Here is a 12051-nt window from a genome sequence, read left to right as displayed (position 1 = left end):
AATCAATTTTTTTTTTTTTTTTTTTTAATTCAAAGAATAAGAAATAGACTAAAATTTGACACCAAATTTATACATGAAAACCAATATTAATTGTTAGCAAAATATAAATAAATGGAACGACACAAAATTATTGTTTTTTAAAACAACTCAATTGTCTATTAAAGAAAAGTTTATTTTACTTTATCAAAAAACCTAGTTTTGACAATTTTTTGATTGGAAAAGTCAAACATTATACTTGAATTTCCCATAATCAACAAATAAAATAAATGTTATATATATTACCTCAATATTTTTCCAATATTCTGATAACTAGAAAACTAATTAATATGGTCAAGTAAAAGTTAAAAATTAAAAATTAATTTAAAAAAAAAATTAATAATTCAATAGGGGAGGGGGATTTTAAACTATGGATTTGTTGGAAACACTGAGAGATACTAGTTGAATCACAAAACTCTTGGTGAAAATTACTTTGACTTACAAACAAATGTTTGAAACTATTCAGCTTTAGCCTCTTTGTATCATGTTCTATATTATATCCATTTTTCTTCTAGTGTATTGCCAGAAAAATTTCTTTTAAAAAACACAATCGAATGGTTTAGACAGAGTCAGACAACAGAATGCACAAAGTCCCAAATTTTTAAGGTGCTAAACAATAAATAATCAACGCGACAAATACATTGTCATTTATCTATTTATAAAAATAAAATAAAAAAGCCCCAAAACAGAGTAGTTTGATTATTACTTTTATTTTAAATTTATATTCTAGTAACACTTAAGATTTGTTACACATAAGGGTTCTTTCTTTGGTAGGGGCTGCAAGCCACAATAATGGATTAGCTAACACATACACATATATATTATTTTTGAAATTTTAAATTATTTAAAAAAAAAAAAATGTAAGCAACATTTATCAAACCAAAGAAGTGAACAACAATTAGCAGAGGTCTCCCTTACCTGCGGGATGGGAAGAATAGTTATAATGTCGAATAAGAACCACGGCCATAAATATTTCTGAGCTATTTTCCAAGCATCTGTATTCAACTCAGATTTTCCACTTCTCAGAAGCTTCTTGTCTATAAAACCAGTGCGAAATTGCAATATGATATGCAGTAGGTAAATGATATCGAAGAAGGATCGCAAAACGATAGCTGTGATCCACAACTTCTTGTCTAACCGAATGCACTTCTTTTCTTCATTGATCACAGGAAGATAAAAGAACAGAGGATCCAATGATACTGCAATCACGCACGACAATACGAATCCTACATTCCACCTTTTAAGGAATGCCTTCCTTGGATCAAGAATTTTCTTCCGTGCCGTTGTTTCTTTCACTGAATCACCTCCACCATTCTTAAGAAATTGCCTCTCAATGTCTTGATTATTCCTGAATAAAACAAGGCAAACACAAAATAAATTATTGACTCTTATTTACTATCATCTAGTGTAAAATAAATAATAATAGAGGTATGTTTTTTTTTATTCAAATAAATTAGTTTGGATTAAGGTTTAGTTTGATAAGTTTCAATTATGGTTAGTTTTATTGATAGAATATAAGAAGTTAGTACATTTTTTTCTTGGGAAAGGTTTTGCTGCATAATTGTATTGTTGCATACAGGGGTATGTGGCAGCCAAAAAAAAAGGAACATGTCATGCAGGAATTATAGCAAAACCTTTCTTTGTATAAATTCAGATGTTGAGAATGAGCTCTGAACTCTCTCAAAGTAGTTTATTTATGAAAGTTAACTCGAAGGTCAACTCACCACACTCAACCAATGTGGGAATCTTTAACAACTTTTCCCAAAATGCCTATAAGCTTTGGAAAAATTTCATAAAAAATACACTACTAATATCTTCAAGGGTGCATAAGCTCTTCTTTTATGGGGTGCATAAGCTCTTCTTTTATATATAATGTTTAAATTTTAAGTTTTTGTATTTTAAAACCATGTGTGAACTATGAGTTTATGAATCAAAGAGTAAATAATATCTAATTAGCTTGAAATTTGGCATGTAAGTTTAAGAACATATAGAAAATGTAATTGTAATCCAACGGTAAGAGTTTTGAAATATTAATTCAATAAAATTTACGAGCTGGTGTAACATTGCATATATATATATATATATATAACTTTAATTCACTACTTTAAAATATTAATACTGAAAAATTATCATTTTGGAGGTTTATATATTAATGTATGTTCTAGCATTTTGTTTTATTTCTATCATTTCAAAGGCTTTCATGTTATTTTGGTCATTATAAAGGTTTTAAGGGGCATTTGCGTATTTGGAGGTTTAGAGTATATTTTGGTCATTTTGGACATTTTAGAGGGTATTTTTGTAATTTTAGAGGTTTTGTTGGGTATTTTTTTCAAAGAGATTTTCAATGGAATTTTGATTTTAATTTTGATATATATATTTTTTAATTTTTAATTTTTAATAATTTCAGGAATATTTCAGTCCTTTTGAAGGTTTAAATATTGTTTTGGAGGTTTTGAAGGTACTATGGTCTTTCAGAAGATTTTTGCGATATTTTTTTTAAGTTTATGTTCTTTTGAATTTGAAAATGGCTGAAAATGTTTTACGTGTTAACAAGAGTATTTTTTCTGCTTAGTTAAAAATGGTTTTGCTTTGACCAAAATTTTCAAGTGCCAAACAACTCAAAAAATAAGGAAAGTATTTTCTAAAAAGGTTGTATGCCAAAACAAACTACACTTAAGAATATGACCAAAAAAGAACAATGTTATTGTTAGCACATAAGTAGAGAGAGGGAGAAAAAAAGAATGGACTAAATATCAGCGTATTCAAATAAGCAGCATTAAAGCTGGAAAATGATAAATAATAATAAAATAAAGCTAAGGACACAACAATTTCATATTATCGATAATAATGTCAAGAGCAAAAGAAACTAACCTTGCGCCATTCCCTTGCTGATGGCAAAAATAACTCATAACACTAACAGTTTTTTTGAGAATCTGATAACTCATAACCATATTACTTAACTATAGGGCTCTTGGCTGGGGTCTGATTTGGGTCCTATGCAATAAATCTGACACATCTTCAAAATTGATCACGTGTTCACATCGTGTCCCCTGTTCAATGCTCTAGACAAAAGCTTTGGTCCTACACCTGATTGTTCAGAAAATGTAGTAAACCTAAACACTATGTAGTTCTAAATATTTAATTAAAAAAATGGTCTAAATATGAGAATGTGTATTTATAAAATGTAAATTGAACCTGAAAAACTCAAATAGCATGCATTTTACAAGGCAGAGCAAGAGGAAATGGGATTTGGAAAGCATAAAGTGACAGAAATTGGCTTTGTTATGGGATTTTAAAAGTGCACAAGTGCAGGTGCAGGTGCAGAAACAGTTGCAAATTATAATCCATATATGGCAACTCCTGCCCTGCTCTTAAAACAGTTGGTACTAGTGTGTTAACCATTCACAATTTAAGAGTTGATTAAGAAAAATTCATTTGAGCCTAAAAAATGCTACTGGTTTGGTTTAGTGCTTTAGTTAGTCCTCCTCTCTTAAATTCATTTGAGCCTCCCTCAAATTTAAGAGTTGATTAAGAAAAACCAAACACAAATTATTTATTTATTTATTTCAAACTCGATCTCCAACAGCCTGTTTTTTAGTATTATTTACAGTCCTATTACCTTTTTTTTTGGTACTATTTATAGGTTCCATAATACTATTCAACTAGTTCTTATCCTTATTTTCTACACTTTTTCAGCTGAATAAGCTGAAACTGATAATTGATTAAAAAAACCCAAAAATAATAATAGCAAGTATCTGGCCCAGTCCATAGCTTCTCCAAAACAAACAACTTTAACAAAGTCCTAGATCAGCTTTTCCCTATCCCAAAATAAAACACTTTTTAAGTCCTGAGCTCCATTTTTTCACGTTTGGACCCATTAGTAGGATCAATAATGTGCTCTTTGCTTTCACATCCACAATAGTCCTATTAATTAAATTCACGATAAGTCCACAAATGTATGAAAAAGCTGAAAAGAGAGCTACTTAATTAATAATTTTCCATAAAACATAACAAACAAATCCTTAGTAAATCAGTAGTACTCACTACTCCACTTTCAAGTAAATCAAAACTCTTCCTAATGCCAAACCAAAAAAAAAAAAAAAAAACCAACTTTAATACATTTATCTCTGGTTTACTAAGAAAAGAAGCTAGAGAAAAAGAATCCCTTACACTACAGATATGCAACGCTCTGAGTCCTCTATAACTTGCCACCCGGAGTTGCTGCCTGCTGGCCGTGGTATCAGACTCTCTGTTTTTCGTTTCGATGTAGAATGAACTGAGTGATCGATATTGTGGATTACTGCGTACATGAGAAACCAAAACATAAAAAGAAAAAAAAAAAATACTACTGGGTATATGGTGTGATTGATGGCTGCATATCAGTGTAAAACGTTTTACAGTTTAGTGGTACACGGCTTTGCTTGCTCTATTATTGATCTGACAAGACAACAACATTATATTTGTTTTTGGTTTTTTAGTTATCAACTTTATATTTTCCTATTATTTTAGATGCACGTGTAAAGTGTGCTATTTGTTTTTCTCGAACGAAATTGGGATTTAACCATAAAATCCCAACTATGTAGTTAATAGTCATTAGTTTCAAATTATATTTTTTACTAGCATCTCGAGTCTAAGAGACTCGATTTAGGAGCTATAAATCGAGTTTTTGAGGGTCGATTTTTATGTTTAGATCCGGTCTGAGTTGGCATTTTTTCCACGTGGCGTCCACATAGAAATCGACTCTTTCAGACTCGATTTACAAGCCTATATATAATATCTCCACAACGCAGCAAATCAGAAATCAGAAATGAGCCAAAAAATATTCTTGCAATTTGCTAGTGAATGTGCTTTCTCCTCTATAATCTTGGAGGATGATTCTAAAACTATGTATAGAACTCTTTGCTGCGAAGGATTTTGTATATCCTGTACCCGGCATATATGCCGGGTACAGGATATATATACCACCTCGCTGCGAAGATGTCTCCCCTCTCTTCGTTTGGCCACTTGGTATAAGAATTCAAGACCCTTGCAGAGACCTTTTGTGTAGTCACTTTCTCCCGTACGTGTAGACAATGTAACTCTGTAGTTCACAACCTAGCTAAGCATGTTATACATGTTAGATGTTTATTAGGGTGGAAGGAGGATGTTACTTCACACCTACTTCCTTGCAGAGACTTTTGTGTAGTCACTTTCTCCCGTACGTATAGACAATGTAACTCCGTAGTTCACAACCTAACTAAGTATACTAGACATATTAGATGTTTATTAGGGTGAAAGGAGGATGTTCCTTCACACATACTTTCTGTAACTTTAGCCGACTTTGGCTGAGTTTGCTTCAATAATATCAGTTTCCTTTTTCTCAAAAAAAAAAAAAAGAAATGGATAAATGTTAAAAACTTATTAATATTCCCAATTTTAAAGAATTAAAATTAGAGCTTTTTATTCTAAGATTGCAGCAAATCCTGCAAAATAATGACGTGTCAATATCTGAGAACAACACATGTCTTGCAAAATTTAAAATTAGAGCTTTTTATTTATAGGAATTAAGCATATTAAAAAGGGGCAAGGATTTGCTACAAACTAAGTTACAGCAAATCCTACAAAATAATGATGTGTTAATATCTGAAAACAACACCTGTCTTGCAAAACTCAACACCTTGCCTTGCAAAACTCAACACCTTGCCTTGCCCTGGAAGGGTGCTGTTCTTAGATATTAACACGTCATTATTTTGCAGGATTTGCTGCAACTTAGTTTGCATCAAATCCTTACCCATTAAATTCTTTTTTTTCCCCTTTTTGAATGGATACTATACATATTTCATAGTATAGTATGCATTGAATGAAATAAGGTAGGTCATTTTGTAAGTGTTAGTATTGTATATATATGCAATTAGTTTAATATATAAATAACTTACTAAAAATTTTATTTATTTATTGTTTTTTTTTTCACAATTGACTAAAAGATTGACCTTGGGACGTGGTAGTGCAATAAATTAAAAAGACCCCACTTGGTGACTTCCTAACAAAATAATGTTAAGATAACATTCTATCTTGTATCAAAAAAGAAACTCAGCATTTAAGAATGTGAGACGTAGTTATTATATAATGTCAAAATATAAAAATATTAGGAATAACTAAAAATAAGATGAGAATGAAAAAAAAAGTAGAAGAAATTAATGTGACTCTCTTTTAGTAGTCTACAACACTGCATTCACAACAAAAATCTCTGAATGACACGTCTTAAATGTTATCACAAGCATTAATTTCATCTAAAGTGAATATATTTTTTCAATGGATTTACATTTTTTGTTAATAAAATATTTTTGATGTAGTGAGTACTAGCTTTAATTGTTATTCAAGAATTCTTTATTAAGCAATTTATATCATCCATACCATATCTCTCTTTTGGTTTGCTTAATATGGCATTCACCTCTATTGTGGTTTGCTACGTTGCTTTATGAGGTATTTTGACTATTTTTGCTACCATCAGCGGAATTTTGTAATGTGGCAAGTCCTACCAACACTCACTGGGAAAGAATTAAAGAAAAAATTACCTTAAACGTTCTCTCTTTTAAACATACACAAACCCAAATGTCAGGAATTGAAAGAGAAAATTAGAGTGAGAATCAGAAATATGAGTGTATGACGTCTTTTTCTTCCATTCTTTTTCTATATGTGATGTTGGCAATTGCCAAATTATCAAAATTAGCAAAAATGCTGCATAAGGCAATCCATGAGAGAGGTAAATGCCTTATAAAACGAATCACAATGGAATTAATTAGTGTCATAAAATTATCGCATTGTAGTTCTATGTTTGAAAGGTATACCCTATCTATAGTTAGAATGTGTAATTTAAAAAATAAAAAATAAATAAAAATCTACCCTATATACCAGGGTGCCCGTGCATTGCATTAGTTACTCAAATGAATATTCAAGCATGATTGTAAAATATAAGATCAGATAACCAAATCCTATACATCACATCACACGGATTAGGATTACAAAAGGTGTAAATAAACTATACACAAACACAATCCTTATTGAATTTAATACCGTTCATCAAACAGAATTCACACATTGTCCTCTTCCTAATTTTGCCATAATTATTCAGAATCCAAACAAGTAGCAACTCCACTAGAAAAACAAATCTGAAAACAGCAAAGACATCAAAACAAACCATTGCTTTGCAATAACAATGTCAGTTACTCCTTCTGGATTCAGAACTAGTTTTCTTAAAGCATCAGCAATCAGAATCTTTGTAAAATAGAAGTTGTCTTGGGTTCAACAACAGCATCATACGGTTTCGGGTGATTCAAAATTCTGAACTCTTTCAGAATTTTCAGGCGATTTTGAAGCACCACGCTGCTTGTAAAGCTCTCCCAATTCTTTCAGTAATTTTTCAAAACCAGCATCATCTGAATCCAGTTTCTTATCATTATTTTCAGAATTCTCTACATATTTTGAAGCACTACGCTGCATGTAAAGCTGTCTCAATTCTTTCAGTGATTTTTCAAAACCAGCATCATCTGAATCCAGTTTCTTATCATTATTTTCAGAATTCTCTACATTTTTTGAAGCACTACGCTGCATGTAAACCTGTCAAAATTCTGTTAGTAAGTTCAATTCGGGATATCTTAGAGCATATATTTAGGNAAAAAAAAAAAAAGCTGAAGAAGAAAAGAAAGCCCCAGGCAGCGGCGACCCAGGGCCAGGCCGCGCGCGAGCCCAGGCCGGCGCGAGGCGCGAGCCCAGGCCGGCGCGTGGCTCGAGCCCAGGCCGCGCGCGAGGCTAGGCCGGTGCGAGGTGCGAGACCAGGCCGGCGCGAGGCGCGAGCCCAGGCCGGCGCGAGGCGCGAGCCCAGGCGCGCGGCCTCTTTCTCTCTGAACTGATCTTTCTCTCTCTCAGATCTGGTCTTTCTCTCTCTTTCTCTCTCTCTCTCTTCTCTGATCTGGTGAGCTCGCGCGGCCTCTTTCTCTCCTCAGATCTGGTCTTTCTCTCTCTCTCTTCTCTGATCTGCTGAGGTGAGGCGCGTCTGAGACTTAAAATTTTTTGAAATATTTTTGGTTTAGAAATCGAGTCTTTGAGGCTCGATTTTCACGTGATCTGCCACGTGAAAAAAATGCCACATCAACCCATAAAAATCGAGTCTTAAAAATTCGATTTATAAGCCCAAAATCGACCCTCTTAGGCTCGAGATGCTACTATCTTATATACTTTCTAAACCGGCCAACTAACTATAAAGTTTGATATTTATGCTTAGTTACCCGGATTCCATTGTTTTTCTCGGGAGAAAGTCTGTGCACCCAAAAAATTTCACACTTGGTTATAGGGACGGAGGAGGCTTTGACCTGGGGCTCAACGACCCTTCCAAATTTTTTTCTTTTTTTTTTTTAATATTAGGCAAATCTTATTTGAGATCCGCTTATTTTGTAAAATAAAATTTTTTTTGAACAATACTTATAATAAATAAAATTGACTAAATAGTACCGTAAGAATTATAATAGTACTAAAAATGTAGTGAGACTCATAAATAATAACAAAAATAACTGAATATATAAAATAAGTTGACTTTTGAATTTAGAGCCAAATGAATACTTAGAATATTCACATGTATCAATTTTAGTAATTTTTTTTATAAAATTATATTTTGTGTCTCTTAATAATATTATTAATTTTTTAAAAGTAACGTTATAATAACAAACTTTTTTATAATATATTCATAAATTGATAAGGTACTAAAATTTTATTAGCTTGCATCTAGACTTACAACTTATATGACTTTTTTTATTTACTAATAATTACTCACTACATTAATAATTTGTAAAGAATTTGATAACTCTAGCATTTAACTACTTTAAAAGGACTTTCTGAAAAAAAAAAAAAAAAAAAAAAAAAAAAAAACTCCTTTTAAAGGCCATAAAAAAATTTATAGATGTAAAATTTAAAACAAAATATATAGCCCAAAAACAAAATTTCCAATAATAAAGCTAAAAAAATTAAGCTTAATTAACCAATTTTACAAAAAAAAAAAAAAAAAAAAAAAAAAAAAAAAAAAAAAAAAAACTTGGGTGTTTAAAACATTTTAAACAAAATAATTTTCTTTTACTCAGTAGCAACTGCACACATCAAAAACACTAATAAATAAATAAATAAATAAATTAACCTAAGTAGTTAAGTAACAGAGTCGGAGGTCAAAGCCACCACATGCAACTAGAAGCAAAGCCGCCCCCCTGACATCAAGCTCTAACTCCATCCCTACTTGGTTGGAACAAGATTTCTCTCCAAACTAGTTTAGAGAGAATCCTTCAAATTCTTCTTATATCTTTTTATTGAATGTGAAATTTTAAAATCTAACTGTTAAATTGCATGTTTTTTTATGTTCTTAACATATATGTCAAATTTCATTTAAATCAGGTGTTATTTACCATTCAATCAATAAATTTATTTTTATGCATAACTTTAGACCACAAAAACTTAAAGTTTAGACATTTGATTGATAGCAGATTATTGATCTTGTTCTTCTTAAAATTTTGCAAGTATGAAGAATATAATAAGAACATAAAATCCAATTGTTATATTTTCGAAATTCACATTTGTTAGTTTCTAAGACTTTAGGATCTAAATGTATTAGAACTTCAATTTATAATGTGTTGGCAAACCATAATCAAAACTTAGAGTCTAGATTTAGGCTGCTCAAAGTATGTTTATTTGTAAAGTTGGAATCAAGTGATTGCAGGATTAATTGGTTAAATCTGCAAGACTCGATCGATCGAAAATTAGGCTCGATCGATTGAACCTCATGCAGATTATTTTTTCTACAGAATTTCCAACTCAGTTCAAGCCCGGTTTGACATGTAGGGTTTTATGTTTTACTCCAAATATAAAAGGAAAACCCCTAGTTACGTTTTAGAAGTCTTTGATGTGCTGTGTGTTGAATTTCTTGTGAGATCTAAAGGTGTTTACCTTCATACACACTTAGGGTTATCAAGATCAAGATTCATGTCAAGAGCTTGGTGATCATTTCAGTTGCTGCATAAAGAACATGAAGAAAGTCACAAGTAGGAGTACTTGTGGTTGCTGTGGATCAAAGAAAGAAGTAATCTGTGAACTCAGAGCTATCATGTAGTCGTGGTAGTAAGTTTTCTATTCGAGGTAGTAATAGGATGTTAGTGGTCTAAGTTCTATTGTACAATCTTCAATTCTTTCTAGTGGATCTGTTTTACCTTGAGGATAGTTATGTTAAATCCTCCCTAAGTTTTTTACTGGTTTGGTTTTCCTAAGTCATCAGATCTTTGTGTTCTTTATTTTCCACTACTTTATTATTTATGGTTATTTGTGCTAAACCTAATCTTGAAAACTATCTTGTTAATCAACTTAGTATAATATTAGGTTAAGCATATTCTGGTAAAGGGTCTAAAAACGTACAACATTCAATAAAGAAAAACTATAAGACTAGTTTGAAAGGTTTATCTCCAAATATTTTTTTCCAAACTAATTTGAAGAGAAACTTTTTTTCACTTGAACATTGTTATGTGGTAGATAAAAAATTAATATTAGTGATAGGTTTAAACAACAACCAGTAAAAACTTGCTAATTTAATTACTGTGAATTTGTTTGTGCTTGTTGCATGCTCTTTGTGTTGTTGACTAAAAGCTTTTTAATTTTCGGGATATCTTAGAGCATATATTTAGGCATTAAAAAAAAAAAAAAAAAAAGAAGGTATATTTATACAAGTATACAACATCTCATTCCTCCACACACAAATTTGCTGGTTTTTTTTTAAGAAATGTTATGGACACAAGAAAAATTCACAACATTTCCAAATTAACATTTAAAAAAAATTAATTGGAGATTATTGTGGACCTATGTGTAAGTTGACATGTTAATTTGAGAATGTTATGAAATTGTTATGACATTTTGTTTGTGTTCTTGGTATTACTGTATTTTTTTTTTCCTTTAGACTCCATTACCCTAAAATTGAGAAGTATAGCTAAATAATAATTCTCTTTAAAAAAATTAAAAATAAAAAGAGGGGAGAGCTTCGATGGTGGTCATGCACATGGCATAATAATAGAATCTTGGATGAAGACCAAAAACAATAAATGGTATGGAATTCATAGATGGTTTAGTTTGAACTTAGAACTTTGAAGTAAAGAGATCCAAGACTAGTTCATCTAATTTTCTCATTTAATGTCCAATACTGTTAATATATGTGTCCAATTAAGGAGTGCTCTAAAGACACTAGTCAAAGACTAATAAATGCTCAATTATTAGCTCTAATGCAAGCTTTTAAAAAAATAAAATACACATTAATTATTTATTGGTTTACACGGACAAATTATTTTTAAAAAAATGTATAAATATGATTTAATATAACATTAAATGCATCTTAATTATTGTCCTTGGGGTATTTATTAACAAAATCATTAAGTGAGTGAGTTCCTAAGAGAGTCTCTCTTCAAGTGAGTATTGACTCCTTGAGTCTATCTTATTTCTTGAGAGTAATAATTTCAGCCAATTATGATTTGACACTTCATATCACTAAATTCATGTAGTGCATTCAAAATGGCTGATTATAGGGAGCCATATACTACTCTCTTTTTCTTTTTCTTTTTTGAGAGGAAGGTGTTGTATATTACTTAGTAGGCTACACTATCTTAATTCATAGATTATTGGAAATTTGCCAAGTGTCACTTAAAAAAAATACAAAGAATGCTCAAGAGCCAATGACACGTCGACACATCCTGAGATTTAATTTAAAATACAAGCAATTTAACTAAATGTTGTCGTATGCTATTTTAAATTTAATTAAGACACTTTTGACTAATCAAATGATGTCATATGCTCTTAGGAGAATAAAATAGTATTCTTTCTCTCAATATATATAAAGCAGAAATATGCTTTTGGTTAGCCAAGTTGTTGGCTAAAGTAATTTTATTTAAATTTCCTTATTTTGAGAGTAAATTTTTAGGTGATGTGCCTTCTTTTGTTAGCAAATTAATGAAAATAAGGATA

At 31.0% G+C, this 12051-nt stretch overlaps 1 protein-coding gene across 2 annotated transcripts in view; it reads right to left on the bottom strand.

Annotated features, from left to right (window-relative positions):
• LOC111986598 (cyclic nucleotide-gated ion channel 1) overlaps window positions 1-4390 on the bottom strand; it is a 59504-nt gene extending 55114 nt beyond the window's left edge. Inside the window, exons 1-3 of one of the 2 annotated variants that reach the window (XM_065760714.1) lie at window positions 4207-4390; window positions 2908-3123; window positions 955-1384 (exon numbers count right to left, since the gene is read on the bottom strand). The gene's annotated coding sequence lies outside the window, so the exon portion shown is untranslated. Of the gene's footprint in view, window positions 1-954; window positions 1385-2907; window positions 3135-4206 lie in introns of those variants that run through there. The other variant, XM_065760715.1, reaches the window with a different exon arrangement.
• Between the last annotated feature and the right edge of the window lie 7661 nt (window positions 4391-12051).

This window comes from Quercus suber, unplaced genomic scaffold, assembly GCF_002906115.3.
Source record: "Quercus suber isolate HL8 unplaced genomic scaffold, Cork oak 2.0 scaffold_379, whole genome shotgun sequence".
NCBI classification, from domain to species: Eukaryota; Viridiplantae; Streptophyta; class Magnoliopsida; order Fagales; family Fagaceae; genus Quercus; species Quercus suber.
This window is presented reverse-complemented; position numbering and strand designations above follow the sequence as displayed.